The sequence below is a fragment of the Myxine glutinosa genome, chromosome 4 (assembly GCF_964187855.1).
Source record: "Myxine glutinosa chromosome 4, kmMyxGlut1.1, whole genome shotgun sequence".
Taxonomy (NCBI): domain Eukaryota; kingdom Metazoa; phylum Chordata; class Myxini; order Myxiniformes; family Myxinidae; genus Myxine; species Myxine glutinosa.
The window spans coordinates 90,102,045-90,126,940 of NC_136264.1; the positions used below are offsets into that span (position 1 = coordinate 90,102,045).

General features: G+C 42.2%; 1 long non-coding RNA gene across 1 annotated transcript in view; it reads left to right on the plus strand.

Moving 5' to 3' along the window:
* Positions 1-236: 236 nt before the first annotated feature.
* Positions 237-24,896, plus strand: part of LOC137424977 (uncharacterized) — a 101,174-nt gene continuing 76,514 nt past the window's right edge. Inside the window, exon 1 of the long non-coding RNA XR_013623103.1 lies at positions 237-319. This is a non-coding gene — a long non-coding RNA (uncharacterized LOC137424977). The remainder of the gene's footprint in view (positions 320-24,896) is intronic.

Sequence of the window (24,896 nt, forward strand, 5' to 3'; positions counted from 1 at the left end):
GGTATGTCCCTACCTGTGCTCTGTTCACTTACCTGTCAAGACATGGAAGAATGTCCCTACCTGTGCTCTGTTCACCTACATGTCGAGACATAGAGTGGGTAATTACCGAGGGGAAGAGGGAAATGGAAATACAAGGTTTCCCTCGAACTTACTTCCCGGCAGGTTCTCCATTTATGAAGGTGTTGGCACCTCCTGGCGGCAGGAAGAGGACTTACCATCAACATCTGGTGTCTTGAGTTCAATAGTTTGCGAACTAGATACATCCATAAGGATTCCGACTGCGTCCATGACAACACGACTGGCGATGAAAGTTATTCAGGTATGTGTTTGCTGTTTCCAGGTATTCAGGTATGTTATTGCTGTTTCCATCTGAGCACAGTCTGCTCATCATCCCATGTTCACACACCATGTTGCTTTGTCCATGGTCTCCTAATGTCTTCTTCCTCTATAGCGTACGTACCCGCTCCTCCATGAAAACACCTGAGGTGATTCAAAAGTCTGAGCTCACACTCAAGCAGAGGGTGGCCGACAGCCGTACCTGGGAATGGAATGGCCGTACCTGGGAATGGAATGGGATCGTCCGTCAGGAAAAGTGAAACAAAACTTCAAATTACAAACAGCGATTAATCATATCTACTTTTACTCACATCAACTACTACTACTACTACTACTACTACTACTACTACTACTACTACTACTACTACTACTACTACTACTACTACTACTCCTCCTCCTCCTCCTCCTCCTCCTACCCTTACCACTACATCCCTTGCTGCTACTACTACTACTACTACTACTACTACTACTACTACTACCTCTACCCTTACCACTACATCCCTTACTACTACTACTACTACTACTACCCTTACCACTACATCCCCTACTACTACTACTACTACTACTACTACTAGTACCCTTACCACTACATCCCTTACTACTGCTACTACTACTACTACTACTACTACTACTACCCTTACCACTACATCCCTTACTACTACTACTGCTACTACTACTACTACTACCCTTACCACTACATCCCTTACTACTACTACTACCCTTACCACTACATCCCTTACTACTGCTACTACAATTCTTACTAATAAATACTACCATTACTAATATTGCTGCCCTTACTACTACTGCCTTTACTACTACTACTACTACTACTACTACTACTACTACTACTACTACTACTACTACTGCTACTACTACAACCACTACCTACTACTACCCTTACTAATACTTCCCTTGCTACTACTCCCCTTACTAATACTACTACTACGACTGCCCTTACTACTACCCTTACTACATCTACTACACTTACTAATACCACTGCTCTTATTTAACTAATACTACTACTACTGCCCTTACTACTACCCTTACTACTACTACTACACTTACTACTACTACTACTACTACTACTACTACTACTACTACTACTACTACTACTACTATCGCCCTTACCATACTACCCTTACAAATACAATCACTACTACGACTGACCTTACTAATACTACTACCCTAATTACCACTACTACTACTATTACCTTTACTTATACTATTACCTTTACTAATACTAATACCGCTCTTACCATACTACCCTTACAAATACAATCCTTACTACTACAACCGCCCTTACGAATACTACTACCCGTACTAATACTACTGCCTTTACTACTACTACTACTACTACTACTACTACTACTACTACCACTACTACTACTACTACCTTTATTAATACTATTACCGCCCTTACCACTACTGCCCTTACGAATAGTACCCTTATTAATACTACTACCCGTACTACCACATCTGTAAAACCTCAAATATTCCAAACCCCCCCCCCCCCCCCCCCCCATTCTTGTTGAGGCAGCTGGGAATGTTTGGAGTTGGACGTGGGGATGAATTTGTCATTTATTCAGCACACCGGCGATAACTCGCCTACTCTCACGATAAGAACATTGTGGGATATTTAATGTGTATGAACGACCAACGAGCTCAGGTTTCACATTCGAGGTTCGAACCCAGGTTAGGTAGCTTGGAAGTGAGTGTACCTACCTCGAAGACCTAATTACCGATGCTGCCAGCCCACGGTCATGGGTCACATCTACCAATGGTGTCTTTAATGTGACGTCACATCGCTATAGAAAAATCGTCTCGACACCAAAAATGCAATTTCAAGCAATGTGATGGAACTGAGAGCAGGTCATGACCCGAGCAGCTCAACCAAACACGGATCAAAAGTGAATTTATCAGGGAGGTCACAGAGACTGCTTTGTGACGTTGCCTTATAAACACATTGTCGCCCTGCACCATTACAATGACCAAAAAAATAAATAAAAGGAAATGAACTACTGTATTTACCAATTTTAAAAGTTGTTTTCAATTTGATTAAATGTTGGAGCCATAACAAGTTTTGCGTTCTCAAACTCCGTATAAAATTAATCAGTTCGGAATGACAAACAATGATTGAAAAAAGAAAAGTGGGATTGAAAACATTCAGGATGAACAGCAAAACAATTCAACCAAAAGCCAAAATAAAATGTTCCAGCTGCGGGACAATAATTAATTATTCTTCGTTCGTTTGCAGCACAAGGCTGAGGGGTAGCACCATTGGACGTGGGGTGGCACCATTGGCTGAGGGGTAGCACCATTGGACGTGGGGTGGCACCATTGGCTGAGGGGTAGCACCATTGGCTGAGGGGTAACACCATTGGCTGAGGGGTAGCACCATTGGCTGAGGGGTAGCACCATTGGCTGAGGGGTAGCACCATTGGCTGAGGGGTAGCACCATTGGCTGAGGGGTAGCACCATTGGCTGAGGGGTAGCACCATTGGCTGAGGGGTAGCACCATTGGACGTGGGGTGGCACCATTGGCTGAGGGGTAGCACCATTGGCTGAGGGGTAGCACCATTGGACGTGGGGTGGCACCATTGGCTGAGGGGTAGCACCATTGGCTGAGGGGTAGCACCATTGGATGTGGGGTGGCACCATTGGATGTGAGGTAGAACCATTGGCTGAGGGGTAGCACCATTGGCTGAGGGGTAGCACCAATGGCTGAGGGGTAGCACCATTGGACGTGGGGTAGAACCATTGGCTGAGGGGTAGCACCATTGGCTGAGGGGTAGCACCATTGGATGTGGGGTGGCACCATTGGATGTGAGGTAGAACCATTGGCTGAGGGGTAGCACTATTGGCTGAGGGGTAGCACCATTGGATGTGGGGTGGCACCATTGGCAGAGGGATAGCACCATTGGATGTGAGGTAGAACCATTGGCTGAGGGGTAACACCATTGGCTGAGGGGTAGCACCATTGGCTGAGGGGTAGCACCATCGGCTGAGGGATAGCACCATTGGACGTGGGGTGGCACCATTGGCTGAGGGGTAGCACCATTGGCTGAGGGGTAGCACCATTGGCTGAGGGGTAGAACCATTGGCTGAGGGGTAGAACCATTGGCTGAGGGGTAGCATCATTGGCTGAGGGGTAGAACCATTGGCTGAGGGGTAGCACCATTGGCTGAGGGGTAGCACCATTGGCTGAGGGGTAGCACCATTGGACGTGGGGTGGCACCATTGGCTGAGGGGTAGCACCATTGGACGTGGGGTGGCACCATTGGCTGAGGGGTAGAACCATTGGCTGAGGGGTAGCACCATTGGCTGAGGGGTAGCACCATTGGCTGAGGGGTAGCACCATTGGCTGAGGGGTGGCACCATTGGACGTGGGGTGGCACCATTGGCTGAGGGGTAGCACCATTGGACGTGGGGTGGCACCATTGGCTGAGGGGTAGAACCATTGCCTGAGGGGTAGCACCATTGGCTGAGGGGTAGCACCATTGGCTGAGGGGTAGCACCATTGGCTGAGGGGTAGCACCATTGGCTGAGGGGTAGCACCATTGGATGTGGGGTGGCACCATTGGCTGAGGGGTAGCACCATTGGCTGAGGGGTAGCACCATTGGACGTGGGGTGGCACCATTGGCTGAGGGGTAGCACCATTGGATGTGGGGTGGCACCATTGGATGTGAGGTAGAACCATTGGCTGAGGGGTAGCACCATTGGCTGAGGGGTAGCACCAATGTCTGAGGGATAGCACCATTGGACGTGGGGTAGAACCATTGGCTGAGGGGTAGCACCATTGGCTGAGGGGTAGCACCATTGGATGTGGGGTGGCACCATTGGATGTGAGGTAGAACCATTGGCTGAGGGGTAGCACCATTGGCTGAGGGGTAGCACCATTGGATGTGGGGTGGCACCATTGGCTGAGGGATAGCACCATTGGATGTGATGTAGAACCATTGGCTGAGGGGTAACACCATTGGCTGAGGGGTAGCACCATTGGCTGAGGGGTAGCACCATTGGCTGAGGGATAGCACCATTGGATGTGGGGTGGCACCATTGGATGTGGGGTGGCACCATTGGATGTGGGCTGGCACCATTCGATGTGGGGTAGAACCATTGGCTGAGGGGTAGCACCATTGGCTGAGGGGTAGCACCATTGGCTGAGGGGTAGCACCATTGGCTGAGGAGTAGCACCACTGGCTGAGGGGTAGCACCATTGGCTGAGGGATAGCACCATTGGATGTGGGGTGGCACCATTCCATGTGGGGTGGCACCATTGGATGTGGGGTGGCACCATTGGATGTGGGGTGGCACCATTGGATGTGGGGTGGCACCATTGGATGTGGGGTGGCACCATTGGATGTGGGGTGGCACCATTGGATGTGGGGTGGCACCATTGGATGTGGGGTGGCACCATTGGATGTGGGGTGGCACCATTGGATGTGGGGTGGCACCATTGGATGTGGGGTGGCACCATTGGATGTGGGGTGGCACCATTCGATGTGGGGTGGCACCATTGGATGTGGGGTGCTGCTGATGCTGCTGATGATGCTGATTCTGCTGATGCAGTGCCCCCTGTAGGTTAGAGCAGGAATTCGATTAGAATCTACCTGTGGAACACAGGAATGTCAGTTTATAGCAGGGCCGATATTCAAGCCCAGGCCAGACGTGAGTTGCGTACCTCTAGGGTCGAGGCCATCCTGCCAGCCCTAATAATTATTCATTCACTGCATTTGGTTTATTGAAGGTTTACTTGCTGGAGTAAACAGGCTGTGACGTTCAAATTCAATTTACCATCACCCCGCAAATCAGTGGCCACGTGATAAACTCGTCTGTGCAACAACGAAGGAAAGTTTTCAGCCGTGTGATGTTTTTAATGTAGAGTCAGCATTCTGCTCACGGTATCTCAAACTTCCTTCCACTCTCCTTGTAGTCGTGCGAGCACTGCCAGACCACGAGCTGCTTGGGGTTTCCGGGGTCGCACTCCCTCACGCAGGCCCCTGGGTCAAGCTTCCTGCCCATAGATACTCCCTCCAAGGCACAAATCCTTTCCCACACTCAGCTATTGCCCCTCACAGGAAGTGCACACAACACCATCATTGTGCGCTTATGTGTGTCTGTACAACGTCCAACAACCAATGCCACCAGTGAGCTTGTGAAGGATGAAAGGAAAGAAGCTTCACTCTACATACACCAGGAGAGGGGTGGTGGATGCTTGTTAGCTTTCATGCGGATGTCCAATGCAAAGATCTATACCTACTTGATGGGTATTTGTTGGCTTTCATGCGGATGTCCAATGTAAAGATCTATACCTAGTTGATGGGTATTTGTTGGCTTTCATGCGGATGTCCAATGTAAAGATCTATACCAAGTTGATGGGTATTTGTTGGCTTTCATGCGGATGTCCAATGTAAAGATCTATACCAAGTTGATAGGTATTTGTTGGCTTTCATGCGGATGTCCAATGTAAAGATCTATACCAAGTTGATGGGTATTTTAGTTTTTTTTTTTTTTTTTTTTTTTTTTTGTCTACAAGATCGAGGCTCGTGAAAGAGCGAACATTAATCACACAGAAAGACAAACAGACACATAAAACAAATAACATCGGGAGCGGTAGACAAGATGGGGAGAGAGGGGGAAGGACACAAACACAACATTTGAGAGCAGGGACCGAGAGACATGGAGACATCGAGAGAACTGTGGGAGGGAGAGGGCTTTGGGGGGAGGCATGGGAAGGGGGGGTTGGGAGAGGTATAAAACATATGGACACTACCAGGACTTCCAGGAAAGAAGTTGGAATTTCAAACAAGGTGGATCTGGGGTGAATTAGTGGGGGTAGAAAAGATCAAGGTTTTAGATGGGGGAAGATAAGAGATGGTGGTGAACAGCTGTTTTAAAGACCTGGAGGGAGGAGTGTGATTGAAGTGAGTGTGGGAGTTTGTTCCAGAGGTGGGAGAGAAGAGGAATGAAAGAGTGAAGGTGAGCAGCGAGCCAAGATTTCGGCAGTTTAACCATCAGAGGGTGGCTGGCAGATCTTGTGCGACCTGTAGGAATATTTGGGGGACAGAGCACAGAGAGAGCTGGGGGAGCAAGGCCAGAGCAGAGTCGGTAGAAGACAGAAAGACCACCTACCTGCCTGCGGTGAGTGAGTGAAAGGCCCTCAGAGATAGCTTCATCGCGGGAGATTCCAATGATTCTGAAAGCTTTGGATTCAACAGCGTGAAGCCGAGCCAGGTGTGAGGCAGGAGCACCAGCCCATAGGGGAGAACAGTATTCCATTGAGCTGCGGATGAAAGCCTTGTATGTGGTGAGGAGCTCAGGGGTGCCTAGGAAGGACTTCGCACGACGGAGGATGCTCAGTCGGCGACTGGCTTTGGAGGCCAGCTTGGAAATGTGGTTTTCCCAAGAAAGATCATGGCAGATAGTGAGACCCAAAAGCTTGAGCGACAGAACTTCTTGGAGAGGATTGTTGAGAAAGTAGCTGGGAGGGTTGTCCTGTCGATCTTTTCGGAGAGACATAGTAAGAGTGTGAGATTTGTCAGGATTGAAAGACATGTTCCACTTGTTTGACCAGTCTGTGATTTTGTCCAGGTCTTCAGAGAGTGAGGAGGCTGCAGACTGCCGAGCTGAGGGAAGAGGAATGGAGCGGCAGAGAGTGGAGTCATCAGCAAAGAGATAGAGAGGATTTTCCAGAGAGTCGGAGAGATCATTGATAAAGACCAGAAAAAGCACAGGGCCCAGCACACTGCCTTGGGGAACTCCAGCCTGAACAGGAAGGGGAGATGAGAGAAATCCATTCAGGGCCACACGTTGACTAGGACCAGAGAGGAAGTCCGCAAGCCATGCATGGAGATTTCCATGAATACCATAGGAGGAGAGTTTGGTGAGCAGAGCTGGGTGCCAGACCGTATCGAAGGCACGTGATATGTCAAGGGAGACAGCTCTGATTTCCTGTTTGGCATTGAGGACCTCCATCCATTGTTGAGACAGCAGAAGCAGCATGTCCAGAGTAGAGTGACCTGGTCTGAAACCAAATTGATGATCAGAGATCAAGCCATTGGAGAAGAGGAAAGATTTCATATCCGAAGCAATGATGGATTCCATGACTTTGCTGATAATTGGGAGCAGGCTGATTGGTCTGTAGTTGCAAGGAATTGTTTTTGCACCTTTTTTGTGTAAAGCGGTAATGTTTGCTGATTTCCAGGATGCTGGCAGATGACCTTGAGCAAAAGATAGGGTGAAAGACCAGACGCCACCAGGATTTGGAGGAAGGAGACAGGTTTGAGAGTTCATTCTTGAGTGAGGAGAGATAGTGCTTCCTGGCACTCCTGAGGGGAGACACACACTTCTTCCGAGCTTGGTGGAAGGAACTGAGATTGCCTTCAAAATGCCTTCAAACTGAGCTTTCATGCGGATGTCCAATGTAAAGATCTATACCAAGTTGATGGGTATTTGTTAGCTTTCATGCGGATGTCCAATGTAAAGATCTATAGCTAGTTGATGGGTATTTGCTAGCTTTCATGCGGATGTCCAATGTAAAGATCTATACCTAGTTGATAGGTATTTGTTCGCTTTCATGCGGATGTCCAATGTAAAGATCTATACCTAGTTGATGGGTATTTGTTCGCTTTCATGCGGATGTCCAATGTAAAGATCTATACCTAGTTGATGGGTATTTGTTCGCTTTCATGCGGATGTCCAATGTAATGATATATACCAAGTTGCTGGGTATTTGTTCGCTTTCATGCGGAAGTCCAATGTAAAGATCTATACCTAGTTGATGGGTATTTGTTCGCTTTCATGCGGATGTCCAATGTAAAGATCTATACCAAGTTTCTGGGTATTTGTTCGCTTTCATGCGGATGTCCAATGTAAAGATCTATACCTAGTTGATGGGTATTTGTTCGCTTTCATGCGGATGTCCAATGTAAAGATCTATACCTAGTTGATGGGTATTTGTTCGCTTTCATGCGGATGTCCAATGTAAAGATCTATACCAAGTTGCTGGGTATTTGTTCGCTTTCATGCGGATGTCCAATGTAAAGATCTATACCTAGTTGATGGGTATTTGTCAGCTTTTATGCGGATGTCCAATGTAAAGATCTATACCTAGTTGATGGGTATTTGTTAGCTTTCATGCGGATGTCAAATGTAAAGATCTATACCTCGTTGATAGGTATTTGTTAGCTTTCATGCGGATGTCCAATGTAAAGATCTATACCAAGTTGCTGGGTATTTGTTAGCTTTTATGCGGATGTCCAATGTAAAGATCTATACCTAGTTGATGGGTATTTGTTGGCTTTCATGCGGAAGTCCAATGTAAAGATCGATACCAAGTTGATGGTTATTTGTTGGCTTTCATGAGGATGTCCAATGTAAAGATCGATACCAAGTTGATGGGTATTTGTTGGTTTTCATGCGGATGTCCAATGTAAAGATCTATACCAAGTTGATGCGTATTTGTTGGCTTTCATGTGGATGTCCAATGTAAAGATCTATACCAATCTTAGCTCTTTCACGAGCCTCGATTCAGTATACAAAAAAAAAAAAAAAAAAAAAAAAAAAAAAAAGTTGCTGGGTATTTGTTCGCTTTCATGCGGATGTCCAATGTAAAGATCTATACCAAGTTGCTGGATATTTGTTCACTTTCATGCGGATGTCCAATGTAAAGGTCTATACCTAGTTGATGGGTATTTGTTAGCTTTCATTCGGATGTCCAATGTAAAGATCTATACCAAGTTGCTGGGTATTTGTTCGCTGTCATTCGGATGTCCAATGTAAAGATCTACACCAAGTTGATGGGTATTTGTTCGCTTTCATGAGGATGTCCAATGTAAAGATCTATACCAAGTTGATGGGCATTTGTTGGCTTTCCTGACGATGTCCAATGTAAAGATCTATACCAAGTTGATGGGTATTTGTTGGTTTTCATGCGGATGTCCAATGTAAAGATCTATACCAAGTTGATGGGTATTTGTTGGCTTTCATGCGGATGTCCAATGTAAAGATCTATACCAAGTTGCTGGGTATTTGTTAGCTTTCATGCAGATGTCCAATGTAAAGATCTATACCAAGTTGATGGGTATTTGTTAGCTTTTATGCGGATGTCCAATGTAAAGAACTATACCAAGTTGCTGGGTATTTGTTCGCTTTCATGTGGATGTCCAATGTAAAGATCTATACCAAGTTGATGGGTATTTGTGAGATTTCATGCGGATGTCCAATGTAAAGATCTATACCTAGTTGATGGGTATTTGTTGGCTTTCATGCGGATGTCCAATGTAAAGATCAACAGCAAGTTGATGGGTATTTGTTAGCTTTTATGCGGATGTCCAATTTAAAGATCGATACCAAGTTGATGGGTATTTGTTAGCTTTCATGAGGATGTCCAATGTAAAGATCTATACCTCGTTGATGGGTATTTGTTGGTTTTCATGCGGATGTCCAATGTAAAGATCTATACCTAGTTATGGGTATTTGTTGGCTTTCATGCGGATGTCCAATGTAAACATCTATACCTAGTTGATGGGTATTTGTTGGCTTTCATGCAGCTGTCCAATGTAAAGATCTATACCAAGTTGATGGGTATTTGTTAGCTTTCATGCGGATGTCCAATGTAAAGATCTATACCAATTTGATGGGTATTTGTGAGCTTTCATGCGGATGTCCAATGTAAAGATCTATACCTCGTTGATGGGTATTTGTTAGCTTTCATGCGGATGTCCAATGTAAGGATCTATACCTAGTTGATGGGTATTTGTTAGCTTTCATGCGGATGTCCAATGTAAAGATATATACCTAGTTGATGGGTATTTGTTAGATTTTATGCGGATGTCCAATGTAAAGATCTATACCAAGTTGCTGGGTATTTGTTAGCTTTCATGCGGATGTCCAATGTAAAGATCTATACCTAGTTGATGGGTATTTGTTGGCTTTCATGAGGATGTCCAATGTAAAGATCTAAACCAAGTTGATGGGTATTTGTTCGCTTTCATGAGGATGTCCAATGTAAAGATCTATACCGAGTTGATGGGTATTTTTTGGCTTTCATGAGGATGTCCAATGTAAAGATCTAAACCAAGTTGATGGGTATTTGTTCGCTTTTATGTGGATGTCCAATGTAAAGATCTACACCTAGTTGATGGGTATTTGTTGGCTTCATGCGGATGTCCAATGTAAAGATCTATACCAAGTTGATGGGTATTTGTTGGCTTTCAGGCGGATGTCAAATGTAAAGATCTATACCTAGTTGATGGGTATTTGTTAGCTTTCATGCGTATGTCAAATGTAAAGATCAATAGCAAGTTGATGGGTATTTGTTAGCTTTTATGCGGATGTCAAATGTAAAGATCTATACCTAGTTGATGGGTATTTGTTGGCTTTCATGAGGATGTCCAATGTAAAGATCTATACCAAGTTGATGGGTATTTGTTAGCTTTCATGCGGATGTCAAATGTAAAGATCTATCCCTAGTTGATGGGTATTTGTTGGCTTTCATGGGGATGTCCAATGTAAAGATCTATATCAAGTTGAAGGGTATTTGTTGGCTTTCATGCGGATGTCCAATGTAAAGACATACACCAAGTTGATGGGTATTTGTTGGTTTTCATGCGGATGTCTAATGTAAAGATATATAACTAGTTGATGGGTATTTGTCAGCTTTCATGCGGATGTCCAATGTAAAGATCTATACCACGTTGATGGGTATTTGTTGGTTTTCATGCGGCTGTCTAATGTAAAGATCTATACCTTGTTGATGGGTATTTGTTGGCTTTCATGCGGATGTCTAATGTAAAGATATATACCTAGTTGATGGGTATTTGTCAGCTTTCATGCGGATGTCCAATGTAAAGATCTATACCAAGTTGATGGGTATTTGTTGGTTTTCATGCGGATGTCTAATGTAAAGTTATATACCAAGTTGATGGGTATTTGTTGGCTTTCATGCAGATGTCAATGTAAAGATATATACCAAGTTGATGAGTATTTGTTGGTTTTCATGCGGATGTCTTATGTAAAGATATATACCAAGTTGATGAGTATTTGTTGGTTTTCATGCTAATGTCTAATGTAAAGATCTATACCTAGTGATGGATATTTGTTGGCTTTCATGCGGATGTCCAATGTAAAGATCTATACCTAGTTGATGGGTATTTGTTAGCTTTCATGAGGATGTCCAATGTAAAGATCTATACCTAGTGATGGGTATCTGTTGTCTTTCATGCGGATGTCCAATGTAAAGATCTATCCCAAGTTGATGGGTATTTGTTAGCTTTCATGCGGATGTCCAATGTAAAGATCTATACCAATTGATGGGTATTTGTTAGCTTTAATGCAGATGTCCAATGGAAAGATCTATACCAATTTGATGGGTATTTGTTAGCTTTTATGCGGATGTCCAATGTAAAGATCTATACCAAGTTGCTGGGTATTTGTTAGCTTTCATGCGGATGTCCAATGTAAAGATCTATACCAAGTTGATGGGTATTTGTTGGCTTTCATGACGATGTCCAATGTAAAGATCTATACCAAGTTGATGGGTATTTGTTAGCTTTTATGCGGATGTCCAATGTAAAGATCTATACCAAGTTGCTGGGTGTTTGTTAGCTTTCATGCGGATGTCCAATGTAAAGATCTATACCAAGTTGATGGGTATTTGTTGGCTTTCATGAGGATGTCCAATGTAAAGATCTATACCAAGTAGATGGGTATTTGTTAGCTTTCATGCGGATGTCCAATGTAAAGATCTATACCAAGTTGCTGGGTATTTGTTGGCTTTCATGATGATGTACAATGTAAAGATCTATACGAAGTTGATGGGTATTTGTTGGCTTTCATGAGGATGTCCAATGTAAAGATCTATACCAAGTTGATGGGTGTGTGTTCGCTTTCATGAGGATGTCCAATGTAAAGATCTATACCAAGTTGATGGGTGTTTGTTGGCTTTCATGCAGATGTCCAATGTAAAGATTTATACCAAGTTGATGGGTATTTGTTAGCTTTTATGCGGATGCCCAATGTAAAGATCTATACTAAGTTGATGGGTATTTGTTAGCTTTCATGCGGATATCCAATGTAAAGATCTATACCAAGTTGATGGGTATTTGTTAGCTTTTATGTGGATGTCCAATGTAAAGATCTATACCAAGTTGCTGGGTATTTGTTAGCTTTCATGCGGATGTCCAATGTAAAGATCTATACCAAGTTGATGGGTATATGTTGGCTTTCATGAGGATGTCCAATGTAAAGATCTATACCAAGTTGATGGGTATTTGTTGGCTTTCATGCGGATGTCCAATGTAAAGATCTATACCAAGTTGATGGGTATTTGTTAGCTTTTATGTGGATGTCCAATGTAAAGATCTATACCACGTTGATGGGTATTTGTTAGCTTTTATGCGGATGTCCAATCTAAAGATATATACCAAGTTGATGGGTATTTGTGAGCTTTTATGCGGATGTCCAATGTAAAGATCTATACCAGGTTGATGTGTATTTGTTGGCTTTCATGCGGATGTCCAATGTAAAGATATATACCAAGTTGATGGGTATTTGTTAGCTTTCATGCGGATGTCCAATGTAAAGATCTATACCTAGTTGATGGGTATTTGTTGGCTTTCAAGAGGATGTCCAATGTAAAGATCTAAACCAAGTTGATGGGTATTTGTTCGCTTTCATGAGGATGTCCAATGTAAAGATCTATACCTAGTTGATGGGTATTTGTTGGCTTTTATGAGGATGTCCAATGTAAAGATCGAAACCAAGTTGATGGGTATTTGTTCGCTTTTATGTGGATGTCCAATGTAAAGATCTAGACCTAGTTGATGGGTATTTGTTGGCTTTCATGCGGATGTCCAATGTAAAGATCTATACCAAGTTGATGGGTATTTGTTGGCTTTCATGCGGATGTCAAATGTAAAGATCTATACCTAGTTGATGGGTATTTGTTAGCTTTCATGCGGATTTCAAATGTAAAGATCAATAGCAAGTTGATGGGTATTTGTTAGCTTTTATGTGGATGTCAAATGTAAAGATCTATACCTAGTTGATGGGTATTTGTTGGCTTTCATGAGGATGTCCAATGTAAAGATCTATACCAAGTTGATGGGTATTTGTTGGCTTTCATGAGGATGTCCAATGTAAAGATCTATACCAAGTAGATGGGTATTTGTTAGCTTTCATGCGGATGTCCAATGTAAAGATCTATACCAAGTTGCTGGGTATTTGTTGGCTTTCATGATGATGTACAATGTAAAGATCTATACCAAGTTGATGGGTATTTGTTGGCTTTCATGAGGATGTCCAATGTAAAGATCTATACCAAGTTGATGGGTGTTTGTTGGCTTTCATGCAGATGTCCAATGTAAAGATTTATACCAAGTTGATGGGTATTTGTTAGCTTTTATGCGGATGCCCAATGTAAAGATCTATACTAAGTTGATGGGTATTTGTTAGCTTTCATGCGGATGTCCAATGTAAAGATCTATACCAAGTTGATGGGTATTTGTTAGCTTTTATGTGGATGTCCAATGTAAAGATCTATACCAAGTTGCTGGGTATTTGTTAGCTTTCATGCGGATGTCCAATGTAAAGATCTATACCAAGTTGATGGGTATATGTTGGCTTTCATGAGGATGTCCAATGTAAAGATCTATACCAAGTTGATGGGTATTTGTTGGCTTTCATGCGGATGTCCAATGTAAAGATCTATACCAAGTTGATGGCTATTTGTTAGCTTTTATGTGGATGTCCAATGTAAAGATCTATACCAAGTTGATGGGTATTTGTTAGCTTTTATGCAGATGTCCAATCTAAAGATATATACCAAGTTGATGGGTATTTGTGAGCTTTTATGCGGATGTCCAATGTAAAGATCTATACCAAGTTGATGGGTATTTGTTGGCTTTCATGCGGATGTCCAATGTAAAGATATATACCAAGTTGATGGGTATTTGTTAGCTTTCATGCGGATGTCCAATGTAAAGATCTATACCTAGTTGATGGGTATTTGTTTGCTTTCATGAGGATGTCCAATGTAAAGATCTAAACCAAGTTGATGGGTATTTGTTCGCTTTCATGAGGATGTCCAATGTAAAGATCTATACCTAGTTGATGGGTATTTGTTGGCTTTTATGAGGATGTCCAATGTAAAGATCTAAACCACGTTGATGGGTATTTGTTCGCTTTTATGTGGATGTCCAATGTAACGATCTATACCTAGTTGATGGGTATTTGTTGGCTTTCATGCGGATGTCCAAATATAAAGATCTATACCAAGTTGATGGGTATTTGTTGGCTTTCATGCGGATGTCAAATGTAAAGATCTATACCTAGTTTATGGGTATTTGTTAGCTTTCATGCGGATGTCAAATGTAAAGATCTATACCAAGTTGAAGGGTATTTGTTGGCTTTCATGCGGATGTCCAATGTAAAGACATACACCAAGTTGATGGGTATTTGTTGGTTTTCATGCGGATGTCTAATGTAAAGATATATACCTAGTTGATGGGTATTTGTCAGCTTTCATGCAGATATCCAATGTGAAGATATATACCAAGTTGATGGGTATTTGTTGGTTTTCATGCGGATGTCTAATGTAAAGATCTATACCTAGTTGATGGGTATTTGTTGGCTTTCATGCAGATGTCTAATGTAAAGATATATACCTAGTTGATGGGTATTTGTCAGCTTTCATGCGGATGTCCAATATAAAGATCTATACTAAGTTGATGGGTATTTGTTGGTTTTCATGCGGATGTCTAATGTAAAGATATATACCAAGTTGATGGGTATTTGTTGGCTTTCATGCAGATGTCCAATGTAAAGATATATACCAAGTTGATGAGTATTTGTTGGTTTTCATGCGGATGTCTTATGTAAAGATATATACCAAGTTGATGAGTATTTGTTGGTTTTCATGCGGATGTCTAATGTAAAGATCTATACCTAGTGATGGGTATTTGTTGTCTTTCATGCGGATGTCCAATGTAAAGATCTATCCCAAGTTGATGGGTATTTGTTAGCTTTCATGTGGATGTCCAATGTAAAGATCTATACCAATTGATGGGTATTTGTTAGCTTTAATGCAGATGTCCAATGGAAAGATCTATACCAATTTGATTTGTATTTGTTAGCTTTTATGCGGATGTCCAATGTAAAGATCTATACCAAGTTGCTGGGTATTTGTTAGCTTTCATGCGGATGTCCAATGTAAAGATCTATACCAAGTTGATGGGTATTTGTTGGCTTTCATGAGGATGTCAAATGTAAAGATCTATACCAAGTTGAAGGGTATTTGTTAGCTTTTATGCGGATGTCCAATGTAAAGATCTATACCAAGTTGCTGGGTGTTTGTTAGCTTTCATGCGGATGTCCAATGTAAAGATCTATACCAAGTTGGTGGGTATTTGTTGGCTTTCATGAGGATGTCCAATGTAAAGATCTATACCAAGTTGATGGGTATTTGTTAGCTTTCATGTGGATGTCCAATGTAAAGATCTATACCAAGTTGATGGGTGTTTGTTGGCTTTCATGCAGATGTCCAATGTAAAGATCTATACCAAGTTGATGGGTATTTGTTTGCTTTTATGCGGATGCCCAATGTAAAGATCTATACTAAGTTGATGGGTATTTGTTAGCTTTCATGCGGATGTCCAATGTAAAGATCTATACCAAGTTGATGGGTATTTGTTAGCTTTTATGTGGATGTCCAATGTAAAGATCTATACCAAGTTGCTGGGTATTTGTTGGCTTTCATGAGGATGTCCAATGTAAAGATCTACACCAAGTTGATGGGTATTTGTTGGCTTTCATGCGGATGTCCAATGTAAAGATCTATACCAAGTTGATGGGTATTTGTTAGCTTTTATGTGGATGTCCAATGTAAAGATCTATACCAAGTTCATGGGTATTTGTTTGCTTTTATGCGGATGTCCAATCTAAAGATCTATACCAAGTTGATGGGTATTTGTTGGCTTTCATGCGGATGTCCAATGTAAAGATCTATACCAAGTTGATGGGTATTTGTTAGCTTTTATGTGGATGTCCAATGTAAAGATCTATACCAAGTTGATGGGTATTTGTTAGCTTTTATGCGGATGTCCAATGTAAAGATCTATACCACGTTGATGGGTATTTGTTGGCTTTCATGCGGATGTCCAATGTAAAGATCTATACCAAGTTGATGGGTGTTTGTTAGCTTTTATGTGGATGTCCAATGTAAAGATCTATACCAAGTTGATGGGTATTTGTTAGCTTTTATGCGGATGTCCAATGTAAAGATCTATACCAAGTTGATGGGTATTTGTTAGCTTTTATGCGGATGTCCAATGTAAAGATCTATACCAAGTTGATGGGTATTTGTTGGCTTTCATGCGGATGTCCAATGTAAAGATCTATACCAAGTTGATGGGTATTTGTTAGCTTTAATGCGGATGTCCAATGTAAAGATATATACCAAGTTGATGGGTATTTGTTAGCTTTTATGCGGATGTCCAATGTAAAGATCTATACCTAGTTGATGGGTATTTGTTGGTTTTCATGCGGATGTCCAATGTAAAGATCTATGCCTAGTTGCATTTTGTTAGGTGCTCCACTGGCACAAAGTCGAGTGTTGTGGTTGTGTTTGCACGAAGAGCACTTGAAAGGGTTAACCCATTGAGGCAGCTACAAGAGCCTGCAATTGATGACACTGGTTTGATTTGTCTTCTGAAAGACCGCACAATCCCTTCCCATTTGAATGGAAGGCAGACTGTAAAGGGAAGAATACGAAACCCCATGTTATTGACTCATACATGGAGGTTAAACTATGACAGGCTTGGTCTTGATAACCTGCAAACGACGTTTAAGAGAGGATGTCAAGGCCGAATTGTGTCACGTGGTGCAGTGGTCAACGTGACACATTTGATGATCTGTCCAAACAGGCTACACTCTGTACAAATTTTTGTCTTTTGTGCGCGAAAACACCTTTAAAAGTACAGCACATTAATGATTCCTCCACTCAACTTGCATGTGTTGGAAACTCCAAGGTTACACTTTAATCAACTAGAACGACACACGGTAGAGAGCATACCATCGCCAGGCTCAACAGTTTACGTTTCGTATCCCACTGATTGGCCAGATCTGGATTCAGACCTGAACCAAAATCGAATCACCTGTTCTTGTCACCTAACGAACTCATCCACCGACTTTTGTCATGTCATTCACAACTTTTTGAGATATCTTGTTCACAAACAGACAGACAGGAGTGAAAACATAACCTACATCCACCTTCGGTGCTGGAGGTTATTACCCCCAAAATGAGTTTAAATAGTTCAATAACACTTCAATGAAACTCCGATGAAGCAACAACGGCGACGGTGGATCTCCAATGCTTTGCTTTCCATCACTATAGTTATAATTTTGTTTGTTTTAACCATTAATCTTGTCGAGTAAGTAATACACGAGGATGCCAAATCCCTATTGGGCACCAGATGTCAACTAGAGGAGGTGTCTTGGGACCCGGTGACCCCCGCCTTATCTGGAGATCATCCTAAGGTTACCCTTTGGTGGATCGAAAAAGGTAACCGGATAGCACTTCGAAAGGCCACCAGACATTGGATTAGCCTTCAGGGAAGCATTAGGGAGCAATATCTGTTAGCACGTCGTCCAACAGGGAGTTTGGGCCGAGAGTTATCCTCTGCCAAATCGTAATTCTTAGGGTGATGGACCTGAGACTACACTTAAACACAGCAGCTTCAACTCAAACTCCACTCTTCACTCTTCCACTCCTGATGTTTGTAAGGGGACATACAACCCAAGCAAAGCCTCCTCAGACGCGTCTGCTTTCTCCAGGCCTGGTCTTCATTTCCTCTTATGATGCTGATTTTTAAAGGGTCATGACCCCATGGAAGAACAACAATCTGTCTCTGTCATATCTCTTTCCTAACCTACCCTCATTTCCCCCATATGTCCCTGTCTCTTCCGCCTTTCTTCTGTCTAAGTCAAGAATGAATCTTTAAAATGCTGATTTGAGCGCAGACCCTTCGGGGTTGTTGCGGAGTTTTTGGAGAAAATATTTTCCACCTTTCTTCATTCTTTGTGAATAGATTTCTGTGTCTTTTTTTCTTACATCTTTCTTAGTTGTCTGTCCATCTTCCGCCATCTTTTGTACTATATATGCATCTAGTTTCTTTCACTTTATTTTCTTTCCTTCTCTCTGCCATTCGCTCCCTTCCTCTTTCAAATGTTCATTTTATTACCTCCGCCACCAAAGGTGGATGGAGGTTATGTTTTCACCCCTGTCTGTTTGTCTGTCCGTTTGTCTGTCTGCTTGTCTGTCTGTTTGACTGTGAACAAAATATCTCAAAATGTTGTGGACGGATTCGGACGAAATTTTGCAGAGATGTAGCGTATGTGACAAGGACGAAATGATTAGATTTTGGTGAAGATCCGGATTCGGATCCGGCTACTAGAATTTTTGAAGTGATTCTTCACCATTGGGAGATAGGGCCAAAAACCATACATAGCAGGATATCCCAAAAAGTTGTGGACGGATTTGGACGAAACTTGGTGGACAGGTTGTGTGTGTGACAAGGACGAATCGATCCAATTTTGATGAAGATCTGAATATGGATTCGGATATGAGGATTATTGAGTTTTTTTTAGTGATTCTTTGCCATTGGGAGATACGGCCAAAAACGATACATAGCAGGTTATCTTAAGGTTGTGGACGGATTCGGACGAAATTTGGCAGAGATGTAGCTTATGTGACAACGATGAAATGATTATATTTTGGTGAAGATCCAGATTCGGATCCGGCTACTAGAATTTTTTAAAGTGATTCTTCACCATTGGGAGATAGGGCCACAAACGATACATAGCAGGATATCCCAAAAAGTTGTGGACTGATTTGGTGGACAGGTTGGGTGTCTGACAAGGACGATTCGATTAGATTTTGATGAAGATCTGAATATGGATTCGGATATGAGGATTAGTTAATTTTTTTCGTGATTCTTCACCATTGGGAGATACGGCCAAAAACGATACATAGCAGGATATCTTACAAAGTTGTGGACGGATTCGGACGAAATTTGGCAGAGATGTAGCTTATGTGACAACGATGAAATGATTAGATTTTGGTGACGTTCCGGATTCGGATCCGGCTACTAGAATTTTTTAAAGTGATTCTTCACCATTGGGAGATAGGGCCAAAAACCATACATAGCAGGATATCCCAAAATGTTGTGGACGGATTTGGACGAAACTTGGTGGACAGGTTGTGTGTGTGACAAGGAAGAATCGATCCAATTTTGGTGAAGATCTGAATGTGGATTCGGATATGAGGTTTATTGATTTTTTTTTAGTGATTCTTTACCATTGGGAGATACGGCCAAAAACGATACATAGCAGGATATCTTAAAAAGTTGTGGACTGATTTGGACGAAATTTGGTGGACAGGTTGGGTGCCTGACAAGGACGATTCGATTAGATTTTGATGAAGATCTGAATATGGATTCGGATATGAGGATTTTTTTTTTTTTTAGTGATTCTTCACCATTGGGAGATACGGCCAAAAACGATACATAGCAGGATATCTTACAAAGTTGTGGACGGATTCGGACGAAATTTGGCAGAGATGTAGCTTATGTGACAACGATGAAATGATTATATTTTGGTGAAGATCCAGATTCGGATCCGGCTACTAGAATTATTTAAAGTGATTCTTCACCATTGGGAGATAGGGCCAAAAACCATACATAGCAGGATATCCCAAAAGGTTGTGGACGGATTTGGACGAAACTTGGTGGACAGGTTGTGTGTGTGACAAGGAAGAATCGATCCAATTTTGGTGAAGATCTGAATATGGATTCGGATATGAGGATTATTGAGTTTTTTTTAGTGATTCTTTACCATTGGGAGATACGGCCAAAAACGATACATAGCAGGATATCTTAAAAAGTTGTGGACGGATTCGGACGAAATTTCGCAGAGAGGTAGCTTATGTGACAACCATGAAATGATTAGATTTTGGTGAAGATCCGGATTCGGATCTGGCTACTAGAATTTTAAAGTGATTCTTCACCATTGGGAGATAGGGCCAAAAACGATACATAGCAGGATATCTTAAAAAGTTGTGGACTGATTTGGACGAAATTTGGTGGACGGGTTGGGTGTCTGACAAGGACGATTCGATTAGATTTTGATGAAGATCTGAATATGAATTCGGATATGAGGATTATTTAATTTTTTTAGTGATTCTTCACCATTGGGAGATACGGCCAAAAACGATACATAGCAGGATATCTTACAAAGTTGTGGACGGATTCGGACGAAATTTGGCAGAGATGTAGCTTATGTGACAACGATGAAATGATTATATTTTGGTGAAGATCCAGATTCGGATCCGGCTACTAGAATTTTAAAGTGATTCTTCACCATTGGGAGATACGGCCAAAAACGATACATAGCAGGATATCTTAAAAAGGTGTGGACTGATTTGGACGACACTTGTTGGACCGGCTGGGTGTGTGACAAGGAAGAATCGACTCAATTTTGGTGAACATCCGGATCCGGATCCAGCTAGTAGAAATTTTAAAGTGATTCTTCACTATTGAGTGATATGGCCAAACAGGTGGAGGTATGCTCACTACTGAGTGCCGTTCTAGTATTATAAAGAAAACAAGTTATGTATTTGAATATGTGACTACTGTCACCTTATTCTACATAGTACCTGCCATTACACTGCTTTGACAGCACCTTCGCTCAAAACGTATGGATATGTAATATATTTTGGATCAGAGTATTGTCATATTCAGAACACGAAGCAAACTTTTAACTTAAAAATTGAACAATGTCCAGATATTATTCAAATATAGTTTATGGTTTGGCCTATTGATAAAGAAGCTATTGATTCAGTAATGGTTTCCCTAGTCTGTATATCCCAGCATGCCTTGCTCTCAAGGCCCTCTCAGAGACACACGACCACTGTTATCCAAATCCCCACAGGCTCTGCTCCTGTTTACAGATCAGAACTGCAGCTCTTGGCAAGGTGGGGGGCGGTCAGGGTTCAGTCCCAACTCAAACAAAGCATCTTGATCCAGAGTTAACTATCTGCACTAGTGTGTCATGGTCACTAATACTGGAGTATGCACATGTCCTTGCGCATTCCTCTCAATCTCACCATCCTCATCCCCCTTTTCCACTCGAATGTTGAATCCCATTTTCAATCTTGGCCTCGTCTTTGCAGTCATTCAAAATGGCTGCCATTCAACATTTGGCACATCCTATACAGATGCCTCTATTGCAAGCCATGGAAGCATGTATACTCAGGAGCTAAAATGTCCACCCACACCCCCAATTGCATACAGTTTGAATGTTCCACTGCTACAGATAAAAAAAACACTTGGAAGAAGCTAAAACAGGAGAGGCTGAGATTGCATGCAGTCAGATAAGTTCGTGTCGTGTGGCTATTTTGATGGCGTTGCTATGAGGCAGATTGCGGGGGAAACATGAGAATATGATATTCCTGACATGAAAAGGGTTCATTAATTCCTTGCGAGTCTCCTTGACGAATTACAGGCCGTATACAAGTTCTTTATTTCATTTTTCCACATATACTATGCCGAAGGAACAAAGAACACTCCATGAGAACAGTATGGATCTTCTGATTTGTGGCCAAGTGGAATAGCAGCCCAAGCAGACATTACTGTAGTGTAGATAATAAACTAAAACTCATTTGGTGCCATTTTCACTGCTGACCTCACTCCATTGCATTTAAATGCCAGGTAAAAACAGTTGGGTATAAGTATGGCACCTCTTCAAAATCCCAGGTAGACAGTAATGATCCAACCTATCACGTCGAATGACACATGATCCAAATTCCCAGGTCATTACCCTGTGCTCGCCAAGCGAAAACAAGGTTAAGCGATCGGTTGCGTACATACGTGTGGCGTACGCGTACGGGTCTGCATTTTCTAAATCCATTTACTCGGCAAACGTTGGTCCGATTGACACGAAATTTTCACCATAGGAATGCCTCTGCCTGTATTATCTTTTTATTCATGATTATGACGTCATAGGCCATGTGGTACGGATGTCAATTTGGAAAAACCTTCCACCTCTATATCTCTGAAGCCGCTCAATGGAAAACAATTGAAACATGGCTCATTGTCAAGTACTCCCCATGGGGAAAAAGATATGCTAATGAAGATGTCATCGTTGCCGTCATTATGACGTCATAATTCGACAAGTACAATGCTTGATTCAATCAGTATGAAAAAAAATTCTGCAACTGTTTGTCTGACAGACACGAAATTTTCACCATAGGAGGGACTCCTCATGTAGAATTCGTTAATTGATAATTATGACGTTATAGGTCACGTGGTGCAGGCGCCATCTTGGAAAAAACGAAAAACGTTGCACCTCTCGATCACCGAAACTGCTCCATGGAAAAAATTGAAACGTGGTGCGTTGTCAAGAACTCCCCATGGAAAATAAGATATATTCATGATGATGTCATTAGTACCTTCATTCTGACGTCATAATTCGACAAGTGCAACACTTCGATCAGTATGCGAAGCGAAAAGCAGGGTTAGGCAATCGAGTGCGTACGTGTGCCGTGTCTGCATTTTTAAAATTCATTTTCTCGGCAATCGTTGGTCCGATTGACATGAAATTTTAACATAGGAGCACCTCCGCCTGTATAATTTTTTTTGTTTATAATTATGACGTCATCGGTCACGTGGTACGGACGCCATCTTGGAAAAAACATGACACTTCTATATCTCCAAAACCCCTCAATGGAAAGAATTGAGGCATGGCTCATTGTCAAGTACTCCCCATGTGGAATAAACATGTTAATGATGATGCCATCGGTGCCTTTGTTATGACGTCATAATTCGACAAGTATAACACTTCATCCGATCCATATGACTTTTTTTTCTCTGCAACTGTTGGTCTGATGGACACTAAATTTTCACCATAGGAGCGTCTCCTCCTGCAGAATATTTAATGATAATTATGACATCATAGTTCACATGGTACAGGCACCACCTTGGAAAAACCAAAAGACGTTGCACCTCTATATCTCTGAAACCGCTACATGGAAGAAATTGAAACGTGGCTCATTGTAAAGAACTTTGAACATGTAAAGAAGTTTGAACTTTGAACATTTGAACATGTCATTGTAAAGAACATGGGGAATAAGTGTTGCTAACGTTGACATCATTGGTGCCTTAATTATGACGTCATAATTCGACAGGGACAATGCTTAGTCTGATCAGTGTAAAATTTATTGAATGTGATCTACGCAACAATTGTATAAGAGAATATAAATTTATGATGTCATCGCTCACATGGTCTGGCAGCCATATTGGATCAAATAAAAAAAAACCTTCAAAAAAAGAAGAGTTGGCTCGCACCAAGTTGACTGCTGGGGTAAGTATTCCATGAATACCATCTAGTTGATATTGGTAACGGTGGTAGAAATTTTCTGGTTTCTATCACAGTGAAGCACCGAATGTTTTTGATACTTAAACTACCCTCAAACATTGATAAAATACGCTGAGAAGGTATGATGGAGCCCTATAGTACCCTTACCATAGGCAAATAACTTTCCTTTTCATTGAGGGAAGTCACCCATTCTGACATATTCCCAGCTTACAATAGCTACCTTGTCTTAACCAGGTGTGTTCTTTAATGGAAGTTTTAACTCTATAACACTTGCATTTTCCTGGGACCTGTAGTTCACGCCAGCACTGGGTGCAAATCGGGACACAGACACGTTGCTGATGTCCATCGAAGTTTCTAAACTGACAGCTGCTTATAGAACCACCATGACCAGACCATGCCAAAGTAGGTACTGCATGCCAGGCCTCGGCGTGCCAAATGGCACACAGCCTAGCACGTGCCACTGTCAACCGCCACGGATAGCCTGACACCTCACCAAACACCTCACCCGCTATCTATGCATTTCTCGCTCATGAAATCATTGTCCATTAAACTCGTACTACCACCAAGTTGGACAAAATAGCCAGCAAACTCTAAGTGACAATTCAAACATTTCAAGCCTTTTACCCCCCCCACTCCTCTCCTGTCTAAATGTCCTCCAAGTCAACCATTTGTCCAAGAGCCTTGCGTGTCCTTTTAGACTTGTAAAGGGTCTAGAGCTCATTAAATGAACTGTCAGATGGATTCAAAGCTGGATTTATAAATGATTTCTTTCAAATTCCAACTTTGCTCTTTGGATGCAAGACCTGGGAGTTTTCGCCCCATATCGATTATCCAATAGATGACAGAACAACACCTGGAAGTGGTCATCACAGCAAGCAAACCCACTGGTATAAGGATAAGCATGTACATTGTACGAGTCTTGGAACATGATAACTGGCAAGTTTTTGGCAAAAACAGGGGGAACATGTTTCCTGCAAAGTGTACAAATAAAAAGGCATTTCCAAAGGAAATTTCTGCAGCGGTTGTGGCAACAAAGGCTGTCCCCACATTCAGCAAGGTGGATTTAATTAGAGATTCAAGGAGCATATTCCAAATGGGATGAATATGGTGTCAAGGTCTAATCGGTTAC